Source organism: Crocodylus siamensis, chromosome 2 (genome assembly GCF_052110815.1).
Source record: "Crocodylus siamensis isolate JL-2025a chromosome 2, ASM5211081v1, whole genome shotgun sequence".
NCBI lineage: Eukaryota > Metazoa > Chordata > Crocodylia > Crocodylidae > Crocodylus > Crocodylus siamensis.
The window spans coordinates 80,450,500-80,462,700 of NC_143396.1; positions in this window are offsets into that span (position 1 = coordinate 80,450,500).

Below are 12,201 nucleotides of genomic sequence, written 5' to 3' on the forward strand. Positions count from 1 at the left end.
CACTCTTGATTCCAGAAGTGCAGGCACATGCCTGCTGTGGCCCAGGCTAGATGCTGGGGAGTCCTAGAGCACTTTTCCCTGCTGGGTTGGAGCAGACAGTTTTTGGGCCAAGCCCAGCCCACCCACCCTGTGAGGGGGAGTTTGTGGGGGAGGCGCAAATCATCCTAAGATGCTGGGAGATAGTGAGTGAGTTAATTTAAATCTGGAGGGGATCTGGGGCAGAAGTTCAATAAACCAATTTAACCTAAATCAGTTACGTCTGATATTACATCCATCATCCGGGTTTATCTTAAACTGGCTTTGGCCATTTTGAAAGTGGTTTATGTGTACTAAACTTCCTAGTGGAAAAAAAAGGATACCTCCAAATGCATTGCTTTCTCCAGGTCTGCTAAGAATTTCTTCCAGCTTTAATTTGTTCTGGCACCATAACCCATCAACAATTTTTGGCCCAATCATATGAGATAAGTTAAGGTCTCCAGACCCCTCAAACCCATCAATAAACATTTAGTCACATCTCTTCACTGGATACATATCCCATTTAGTTTCAGATGATAGTCTGCTCTCCTAATTTTCTTTAATTTTCACTGAATGCCTGTTTCTTAACATTCACCTTCATTTGTTATGCTTGTTTGAAAACTAATTTTAATGTGTTTAATAATTAAACATTAATAATAAAGTAATAATGAGGGAGGCATTTTCTGGGGATTATTGACTGGCTGAGACAGTTGATGGCCTGAGGCAAGATTTAAGGCCATTATCTTTTCCAGAGATAATTTCTAGGAAATATTTTAGGATTAAGCTCTTATTGCTGTGTACGCAGTAACTGTGTCTGGAGTGGTGGAAGGCAATCCTATGAGAAGACTAATTATCTCATATTTAAAAAAATATTAATTGTATTATTTTTAGTACTTAAAGGTCTTGACCAAAATTGGAGGAGCCCATTCTGTTAGGGCCTATGCAGACATAGAATAGGAGACTGTTCCTGCCCTGAGGCATGTGCATGCACTAATTACTTTTTAATGTTGAAATATATTTTAAAGCACATTCAGCTCTGAGTCCTACTTCTTTGTTCAGCTTTAAACATTCAATAATGGATCTTTAAATCAAAACCAAAATGATTTCTAAAAGTGTCCAAGTTGCATAACTTTTACAAGCTGTGTTCCATAATTTTTAAACATCAAGGGACAGGTTTTCAAATGCACCTGTGGGTTTTAAAGTACTAAGGTGCTTTTGTTTTAGTAATCTGACACCACTTCCCAGGCATTATATTTATTCTCACACCACTACTTGAAGTAAGGTATAAATACTGTCTAATTTTACAAATTTGTCTTACTACTCGCAGATCAGCTGTGTTCTTTTTAGGGCCATTCCTGTGCATCTTACTCCCACTGAAATCAGAAAATGGAAACTATGTAAAACCTAGGGCCAGTTTCTACTTCATCTTCACAAAGTTTTTTTCATGTAAAAAACTTGTATTTTTCCGTGCCTAATACAATCTAAATAGCAATCTGGAAAACTTGTCTCCCAAAAGTGTGTTGATAACACATGTGTATGCTTTAATTTCTGCTTGCGTACATAGTGGAAAATGTTTCCCTTTAAATATATTTGTTGAATTTTTTTGAAGAGTCTATATACTAATGAAAGCTTCAGTCTTTTTTTTCCTGCAGTGTCCTGTGAGTGTATTGACAGTATTTGCTCTTTTACTTGCTGCTTGATTCTCAGAGTAATGAGCCTGCCAAGCTTTTGAATTTTTTTAAAAAGATCTTCTTAGAGTTAATGGACCTTCTTCCTTGGAGTGTGAAACATGGAAATGGAAATTCAGTTATTTTCTGTATTCTCTGACAGCTTTGCTGTCCCTTGCAAGGTGTCTTCATACTGTTTTTGAACTGGTCACTTGCTTCCCCAGTAAATGTACTGTCTTGATGAGTGTAAGGGCTTGATATGTTTATGATGTGATAACAGATATTTTTTCTCACAGTAGTATGACAAATCATTTCTCTTCCAGTTTGATATTTGTCCATACATTTGGCTCACATAGTCTCTTAGGGGAGAGAAGAACTTTAGAATCACTGAGTTTGACTTGTTTATCTTCTGCAGCCTGTCTTGCTTTCAGTACTCTGATTACTTTTGATGTACGCACATAGTTTGGTGTAGTTCTGACCAATTTAAAATTGATAAATTCCTAGCAGGGATAATAGTCCTATGAAGAATTATTGGGACCTAATGGTGCTGTTGTCATTCCTTTTTCAGTCCACATGATATACATACTGGTTGTGATTGTAAACGCTTAAAAGAGATGCAATTCACTGCAGTTCTTGCATCTTTTTTTCCCCAAATGCTGGGAAATGTCTTGGCTTGAGGTTAATCATAGCAGGTGCAGCTTCATGTAGTGCTTTGGGAAAACTCAGACTTGAGCTATGCTACTCTTCTTCAAGCCTCTTTTCCTGTAGTCAGGGGGCGTTGTTCACCTTCTTTACAGTTCATTCTTGACTTGCATACTTTCTTGGGGAATTTTGAATGATCTTGTGTAGATGCGCCCACACACTGATGTTTTTTAACATTTCCTCTTAACTCAATAATTAGTCTTTTCTGCTTGAGTTAAGAGGAAATGTTAAAAAACATCAATGTGTGGGTGCATCTACACGAGATGCCTAAATGTTCAGTAGTGTAGTTTACTGCGCAGTAAGTGCACGCATCTACATGTGAGCTTACTGCACAGTAAAAACCCTTAATCCAGTGTAAATTTGCTACTTGCAAATGCAGGTAGCAAATTTTAAGCAGGATTAGTTATTGCACAGTAACAAATGTGTAGATGTGACCCCAGGTTTGCCCTGCTACTAGGGGACTTGCCTCAGGCTAGCCCCAAGACTCTGAGCTAGGAGCCTCTCCTGCCTAAGGTTGGGCTGCCTCTATGGCATGAGTAGCCTGCCTAAGACTCCACCCTGGCGTGGTACTTCTGATGACACGTCACTAGAGGAGGGGCCCTTGAAAGTCCAATGCCACATCCTGCCAAGGTCCCTGGCTACAGTCTTCACCACACCAGCAGTTCAGGGAGCCCCAGCCGGGACCTGCCTTGCCAGCTCCGCAGCCCCAGAGCTAGCCATGAGGCACAGTTGGCCATGCCCTGTTCACCAGCAGTGCTGGCTCCTCCCTGGGGGGACCCTAACCCCCACAACACATCCTGCCATCAGAGGACACTACCTGGAGACACACACTGTCACAGCCAGCCAGGACCAAGAGGAGCCAGTGGCCATCCCTGGTCACATGGTAAGGCCTGGGAATGGGTCGGAGGAGGCAGGCTGCCTGAGGCCAGCACCCAGAGGCCTGCTGTCCCCTGTGGAGCAAGTGGGGATGAGGGACTTGGCCAGTAGACAACTGGGCCCAGGCCTGTGCCCCAACTTACCATGGTTACTGGGCACCCATGCTCTCCTGGCACCTTGAAAGGGTTGGGGGAGGGGGACTGTGGTGCTCTCACCGCAGGTGGTGCTCTCACTGACAGGTGTCCTCTGTGGGCTGTGGTTCCTCTGCCCAGGCCTCACCAAAGAGCTCCCCCAGGGCTCACAGATGTTATGCAGCACACAGGCTGTGATGATGACCTGGGAGAGGCTGTCATCAGTGAACTCAAGGCAGGTGGTGAGGGAGTGGCAGCATCCCTTGAGGTGCTGGAAGGTGCACTCCACCAAGGCATGGGTTGGGCCCAGGCAGCTTTTGAAGTGGGCATAGCAGGGGTCCAGATCTCCAGTGCAGGGCTACATGAGCCAGGTCAGGAGAGGGTAGGAGGGATCCCTAGTGAGGAAGGGCAAGATGACCACTGCACCCCTGGGGTGAAGTGGCTACTTTCCACCAGGCCCAGCAGGCTAGAGTTCTGGAAGATGCAGGCATCATGTGCACTGCTTTCCCAGCCAGTACCCAGGGGTGGTCCTTGATAGCTTGGAGCACCATGGAGTAAAAGTCCCCGCAGCTGTAATAGAGGTGGTTTCCATGGTGCAGAAAGGTGATGAGGATGTGGGTTCCTCCAGGGCCCCAATGTATCGGGGGAATCCCAGGACAAGGAACCCCTTCACCACAGCCTGGGGGTCATGCACATGAATCACAGTGTCTGCCAGTACATCCTGGAGGGCCTTGCCCATGTCATACAGGTGGCTGACATACCGCAGGGTGGTGGGTGTGGCCAGCTTGGGCTGTGCAAGGGCCACGCAGGTGTCTGCAGGGAGGGGCATGCCAGTGTCCTGCTGCTCCAGATGGGGATGGAGCTGCTTAAGGAAGTCCCAGAAGGTGGCCTGGCTCCAGCCACTGCTCATCATCCCAGGTGTGCTGGCGGAAATGCTGCCACCAGTCCTGGCTGGAGACCCAGGAGCATGATGGAAGCCCTAGTGCTGGTGTCCAAAAGCCCCTTGTCAGTGTCCCTGATGGCAGCAGCTGTGCAGTAGCAGTGGTGGACCTGGAATGGCATGCTGTGGCCAGGCAGGTAGTCACTGTGTGTGTGGGGGGGTGGGAAGCCAGGTGGGGCGAGAAAGCCATGGGCCAGGCATTGGCATGGTGGGCCAGTGTGGCAGCCAGCAGGAGCCTGGAGCACTGGTCATTGCTGCTAGGGGCAGGAACAGGAGCAGGAGCAGCCATAGTGCAGGAAGGCAGAGTGGGCAAGGAGAGAACTGCTGCATGCTGCCCCTGCACTGGGCCAGCCATGCTGCTCCTGGGCAGGGAAGTGGCTGGCCAGAGAGCAGCAAGTGGGCTGGTTTTTGAAGAGGGCTGCCTATTGCTGGCAGCTGGAGCTGGAGCCTAGATCTCACCCCAGTGGCAGGGGCCCATTTCAGGGCTGCAGGAAGTTTGGTGCTGAGAGCAGGAAATCTGCTCTGTAATCTGTGAATGTGTAGATGCCTGCCTAGGAATGCTTACTCCAGTGTATCTTACACATGAGTAAACTAAGCCTGGATCAAATGCATGTGAAGATGCATTCTGTTATTACTAAATTTGAGGTACTTCTCCTTGTTGTTGGCACCAATTAGCTGAAAATACAGTGTGAAACATTGCTTAAAACTTTACCAGCTTTCTTCCATAAATCCAGAAAGTTTCAGTTATGGTGGGTCTTTTAATTACTCCATCCTTTTATTCCAGGTATTTTCTTAGTTCATTTACTCCTGGTAACACCTAAAGTTTGGTAAACACTCAAAGCCATGGATATCATAGGCATCACATCTTTTAATCTCTTCAAATAACATATTTTAGCCCATCTTAAATGTAGTTAAACGTTTTGCCTGCACTATTCCAATCTGAATGCTATTCCAAAGGCTACTTGTTGTAATGGTTAAGAACATTCTTCTAATTTCCAGTCTAAATTTAATTATCAGTGGGTACATCTACACGAGATGCTTACTGTACACTGTGCAGTAAAAAACAATACTAATCCACTACTGGTAAAAAACCATACTAATGTAGTAGTATGCTGGAAAAAAACTATACTAATCCACTACTGTTCAGTGTTATTAGTCTACTGAATAGGAACCATCACAAAAAAACCCAGCATGCACTGGTGCTGGTGCACTGTAATTCTAGTTACTGTGTACTTAGTACTTCATTAAGCAAGTACTAAATAAATGCACGGTAATTACTGTACATTAATGAATATGTAGACATCCCCAGTTTACACCCATTTGTTGTTCTGCAAATATTGTTGTCTGTACTAAATGATGGCGCACAGAGGTTCCGTATGGCCACAGATGCACCCTTTATCTCGTTTATGTAACTTTGGTGCTGAAGTTCTTTTGGCATGATATGTTCTCATGAAGCTGATTGATGACAATGAACATCCACTGAGGGTTGGTCTGCTAGCATTTCCTCTAGCTGACAAATCTAAGCAGATTGGTAAAGTAGCTGAACTTTTGGATGCTTATGTAAATGAAATCTAATCCCACAAGGTATACCTGAGAAGAACCAGCCCAGATATAACTCTGCTGGTGGTCTTTTTTTCCTTGTAGCATTATTAATGCCTAGTTAGTGGAATGTGGATATATGTGACCTGAAGTGTTTTGTGGTTTTCATTGTCAAAGTTTCAAAGTTACTTAAATCTCATGATATAAGACTTTGAAATACAACATCAGCACCTTTAATACTGTTTTTCTCTGTTGATGTGAGAGGAAAAGAGAATTTATTGAACATCAGTTCTTCAGAAGTTTTTCCCCCTCCCTAACAATATAGATTTTTATTCAAAGAATTACGGATTTTTTTTTTCCTAGGGAATCCGAACACTCTGAAAACTCCCTATTGATATCTGTCAGTAGGAGACAATATAAGGCTGTTCTGCTTCTTAACCAAGCACATTTTAAAACTAAGATTACTGTCATGGATTGAAATGTGCATGCTAAAACCCTGAGCAGAGAGCCAAAAGTGCTTCTGCAATTATTTTTGTTTGTTTGATTCAATGAACACTCTGAACATGTATTTTTGGGTAGGGAGTTCTTATTAAGTTTGAGCAGGTGACAAAGGAGTAGTATTCCCCTTGTTAGATTTATGTAATTGTCTTGGCATCAATGGGCAGAAACCTATTGATTTTTAAATCAGAAAATAGAGACATGGAGTCTTTGCTATCTCCTTAACATAGCCACAGCTTCTAACACCTCTGCAATTCTCTAAGGATCAAAGAGCCAGTTGATGACACTGATTAATACTCCCAGGGTGGAAACAGATGTTGTCTTCGTGCTGCCATGAAAATTTAAAGTAGGAAACCCCAGCTTTCCGTTTTCCTTGCACTGCAAAGAATCTTTGAGGCACATCTCTAAGTGGGCAACATGTCACCCATTGTTCTGCAGGATCAGGCCCGTGCCAGATGCAGGACAATGAGCATGTTTGTTTCGCCCAATGAAACAGATCAGCTGTGGCAGGACACATCCCACTACAGATGATCTGCTTCACTAAGCCATTCTCTGTTTATACTCTTAAGCCTAACTATGCCAAACTAAGCTCTGGCTCTCCTTCCTAGCTTCCCAGGAGAACATAACAGGCTGATGCCCTGATTTATCTTCCAGACTGTTGCGGAAGGTTTTCCACATGCTACAAATAGCACAGAATGAAGATTGTAGAGAAGCAGACCAAGGAAGGGTTGGGGTTGGCATCACTGGTGGAGTGTCAGCAGCAAGGGAAGCAACATAGATTGAATAGTGTATGTTTGTGTGTGTGGATGGAGAGCACAGTGAAGATTTATATGTATGATAGCACTTTGTAGGAAAGCAAATGAATAATAAATAATTTATATAAATGTGTGAAGAAAGGAAGTTTTTGGATACAATCCCCAATCCCTTGTGGCCTTTGGTTACAAGGAGAGGCAGGGAGCCTGGAGATGCTGCAGTCTCCATACTTGGCAACATTTAGAAAAAAATTGCAATGGTAACATACCCTGGGAATCAGGCACCCATCCTCATTTGTGTTGTCTATGGAATGATTTTATAAGGTCTCTGGAGTGCTCATTCTGTGTGAGTTTGATCTCAATGCCTCACCTGTGTGAAAGGAATGATTACTTTTGGATTCTATGCTTTGTTGTATTTCATTTTCCACATGGGGCATTCAGTGTTTAATACCACCAGCAGAATAAACTTCTAAAATAAGTGTACCTAAATCACTTTCAAGAGATTACTTGCCAGTTTTGCTACTGCCTTTGTGAATACTTGCTTCTTTCCCTCATGAGGAACTATTAATGTTCTGTTGTTGTAGCTGTGTATTAGAGAAAAACTTGCTTTTTTTTTCAGCTTTTTGCTTTAAGAGTGACTTTTCTTTGCTGGTTTCATTTATTCCAGGTGATGGCAGTAAAGGACCTTTGCACTTTGAACATAAAAGAATGACAGGGCTCTCAGACTCTCACCATATCTCAAGGGAAATGATCCCCGTACTTTTAGTCCTGTATGGTACACACCATGAGATTGAAAACTACAGGATTTTGGAGAGGAGTTGCTCTTAATAAGTAATAAATAATAAATACAGTATATCTTTTTCATTCAGCCTCTCTCCACATAGTTGTCTCACACTGTATATTTTAGTATAACCTTTCACTGATTTATATTTCATACTGTGCAAGTTGCAGTGTTTGTGTTCAGTCTTCAGACATTTTAAACTGCCCCTGGAACTTTAATGTAAATTGTATGTTCAGGGACAGGGGGGTGTCTCAATAAAGCTGTTTAGCTGGGATTTGTCACTCAGGCAGATGGCAACATAGCAATGTTATGTCAAAGACAGTTTCAAAATGAAAAGTCTCGCAGTGAGCCTGGAGTGTACCTGCTGGAACTGAAACAAATCAGCCATTCACTGCTAATGTTTTATAGATACCTTAAAGTTTAAAACCCCCCCAATAAAATAGAAGTGTAAAACAACCTACAAACTATATTCAGTATAGCCTTACAATTTCCTTCTTGCAACATGTATTTTAATAGGAATAAAATAGGAGGTTACAACATTTTCCCCTGAATAATAAGCCACTGTAACTGCTTCACTGGTGTGTCTATATGTGTCCCTGACTGTGCATTTGGTACTGCACAGTCATTTAGTACTTGGTAAAGCAGGTACTACCAGTTACATCTGCGGTTTGTGCCTGCTGACACTATGTCACCATAGTGATGAGCTACATTGATGTAGCTCGTTGCTATGGCGACATAGCAGATTTTCTTTATCTGTTGTTTTATTTAGACTGAATAACTATTCAATACCCTTATGGAGGGCATTAGAACACATGTTCTCCCCATGTGAAAATTCATGGGGGGGAAGAGAACCTGAGCAAAATCTTTTGGCTGTATGTTAGCCTCGGGGAGGATTTGCAGTCTTATGGAAGGATGAGGTTCTGTCGATACCAAGCTGAGGACTGAGGATGATACCCACACCCAATTTCTTGTATCAGGATTGTTGTTTCAGTGGTGTTTTCCAATTTTTATTTCCCTTGGCCACCTTGAAAAACTGTGCTGCCACTGGCTCCCCTTGCTGCAGACCCCTGCCTGCTATTAAGGAAAGTTACTGCTGCTTTAACCAGTGCTAATTCCTAAGCTTACTTCTGCCTGGGAATCTACTGAGTGTCCATGGTATTATGCCACAAGGAGTAACAACTTATCCCAACAACCCGAGAGGTTCCTGGTTAAATAGTCTTGCCCCGGTGCTCAGAGTTAGACTGATCACCGTATTCGGGATCAGGAATGATTTTCGCCCCCCTTGGTCAGATTGGTATGGTCAGTGGAGGTTTTTGCTTTCCCCTGTAGTGGGGGGCATGGTCCTCTTTCATGTATCACTTGAGTGTATTATAACAAAATTTGCAGCAGTAGAATGTTGGCCACCAGGGTCTCCCTGCTTTATGCAGATTAGGGTGTTGTGTCTTGTGGTTGTGTCAGGGTTGACTGTGTAGTTTTGCTAAGAGGTTAGACAATGGATTTGTATTGGATAGTCTGAATACTGCCTCAGGCAGGAGGTCAGACTAAATGATCTTTGGAGGTCTCTTCCAGCCCTGCTTCTCCATGACTCCAGGATTCTAAGCCTCACAAGGCCTTAAACTCTAATTGTAATATACCTACACCTTTCTCTTGGATCCTGAAAAAGGGCATAACATTCCACAAAGCGGAGTCTTTCCTCTTTCACTTAGTTTAGTTTACATCTAGTTCCACTTTCTATTGTCTTGTAGAGTAAAAGGAAACATAGATCCAGGAATAGGAAAACTATTTTGGTTTTTCTTCATGCTTCTGTACTTTTGGTTGCTATAAAGGGGCCAGGAATTAATTTTTCTTCTTGGCTATTGTTGCATCTACAGAAACACTGGATGTTGGCTGCAGCCAAGGTTGTGGATTTTGACCAGGGTGTGCTATTGCTTCTGCTGTAATTAAAACCTGGAGGTCCCTTGTTAGCAGGTGCTGTCCCACCAAACAAGTTCAGACTTATTGCTACATGGGGGGTTAGGACTGTGGGGGGAGGAGGGGGTGTCTTCCTCTGTAGTGGTGGGGAATGGTTCTCTTCCTTGACTCTAATCTTAGCTGCCTTGCCCTTCCTTTCCTGTTTAACTAAAACTTTAGCTGCTGCTGAATATTGGTCTGTATTGGTAGACCTATGATTTTAAAAAGAGCTAAAGAGCTGTGCAAAAGACAAAGGGACCAGGGGCGTGCCAGCAGACAGCAATATTCCTCTAAGAAAGGTTAACTTCATTAGTGGAACATCAAGACCATTTAAAAGACAATGCCGTCGTTAACACCTCTGGGTTGGTGAGCCATTAATAAAGTAAACCATTAAGTCAATTGACTTCCTTAGCTGCCTTAATAGTAACATCAGAGTTGCTGCACTCTGAACTGGGAATTGAAGCAGGGGTTTCTGTTCTAGTTAGAAAATCAGCTTCTCAACTTAATATACAAACCCCAATTTTGGGAGACTTTTTGGGGGAAGGGTGCAAGTTGTTTTTAAGAAAATACAGTAATCCCTATAATAAACTGATCCAGAACCACCTTGAAAGTAGTTAGAATTTTTTTTTCCTCCTATAATTCCTTACTGGTTGGTTCCTATCACTCAGACCATTAGAAGCCTTTTTCAGATTTCCAGGATAAATTTCTTCCTGGCTAGTTTCTATCCAGTTTTTGTTTTTCTGGCAACACTGTCCTTTTGCTTAAAGAAAATAGTATCCATCCATGGTGTCCACCCCATCAGTATATTGACAGAATATACTCAGCCTTCCTCTCAGCCTTTGTTTTGCTAGGTTACATGAATTGAGCTCTTTTAATCTCCTCTTGTAAATTAGCTTCTACCTTAACACTGGTCATCCAGGTAACTCTATTCCAGTTTGATTTCCATCTTTCTTGAAGGAGGGTGATTGGACCAATAAACAGTATTTCACATGAACTCAGCAGGGCCATATACAATATTATTAATAATTCCCCCACCTCTCCTGGAAAGATCTTTCCTAATGTATCCATTTGCCCTTCCAAGACTACATTATATTGGTGGTGCTTATTTATCATGTGATTGGCTAATAAATAAGTTTTGTTCTTTTGCTCAGTTTTTGTTACAAATTGTTATTAGTCCCTAAGTATATGACTTCTCACTTTGTTCAATTACATTTCATCCCATTTCCATTGCTTCAGTCCACAAGATCATCTAGTTCTTTTTGTAGGATATTCCTCTCCTCGCTTGTATTGACAATGCCTCCCAACTTTGTGCCACTAAATTTGATTATTGCACTCTTACTCCTTGTGCCAAGTAATTAATTCACATATTAAATAACTTAAGTGCCAAGAGCAATCCTTAAAGTACTCCTCTGTTAACCTCTCTGTAGGTCAGTGGTTCCTCTTTAGCACAACTGGTTGCTGTCTTCCCTTTAGACAGTTCTTTACACCTTATAATTCTTGTAATGTTCTATTAAGGGATTTGAGGTTTTCTCATTACAAAGTGTTATGAGTCTGCCTTCCTGCCTGAGGGAAGGGGACTTGGTTAAAATGGATTTTCAGAGCAGGTACAGTGCAACACTTTTTATTCAAAATTACAGGATATTAGTTAGTGTCATAGGCTATAGCATATATCAGTTTTGACAAGAATGTTACCGACTGTTGGGAGGTCCTGTGAAGGCATATTGGGCATTGTAACAGAGGTCACAGGACCCTGTTACTTTAAGAAGAAAAGCACAGCAGGGAAGGTCTGCAATCAGGTGTGGGCTGGTGAGCAAAAGCCAGCTGTAAAGAAGCAAGTAGCTTGGGGGAAGATAGGTAGCCGAGGTAAAGGGATATAGAGCCTTAGGCTGCAAACCCCAGTCAGCAGAGCTAGCCTGCTCACTGCAGAATGCTAGAGCAGTGATGCTCAATATTTTGCTGGTGTGGGCCAGATAAGTGGCTTAGGGCTGGTCTGTGGGCTGGATCAGGATCTGTGAGCCAAAATTGGGCCCAGTACTAGCTCCTGGGGTCCTACATACTTTCTTTAGCCCTGTGGCAACTCCTGGGACCTTGAGCTGTAGGATCAAGCCTATGCCACTTCTAGCTGTGTGCAAGGATCAGGTGCCAGCCATGCTAACGTAGCACACTATCTAGTTCACAGGGCTGTCCTGCTACCAAATCTCCTGACCCACGGGGAGTGGCAATTGTTGCCACTGCTCTGCAACCACCAAATTTTTGGGACTTCAGGTTGGATGGCCTGGATCTGCAGGCTGGTTCTGGCCCATGGACCAGAAGTTGAGCACACCTCTGGTAAAGGGTTAATGGGTCAATT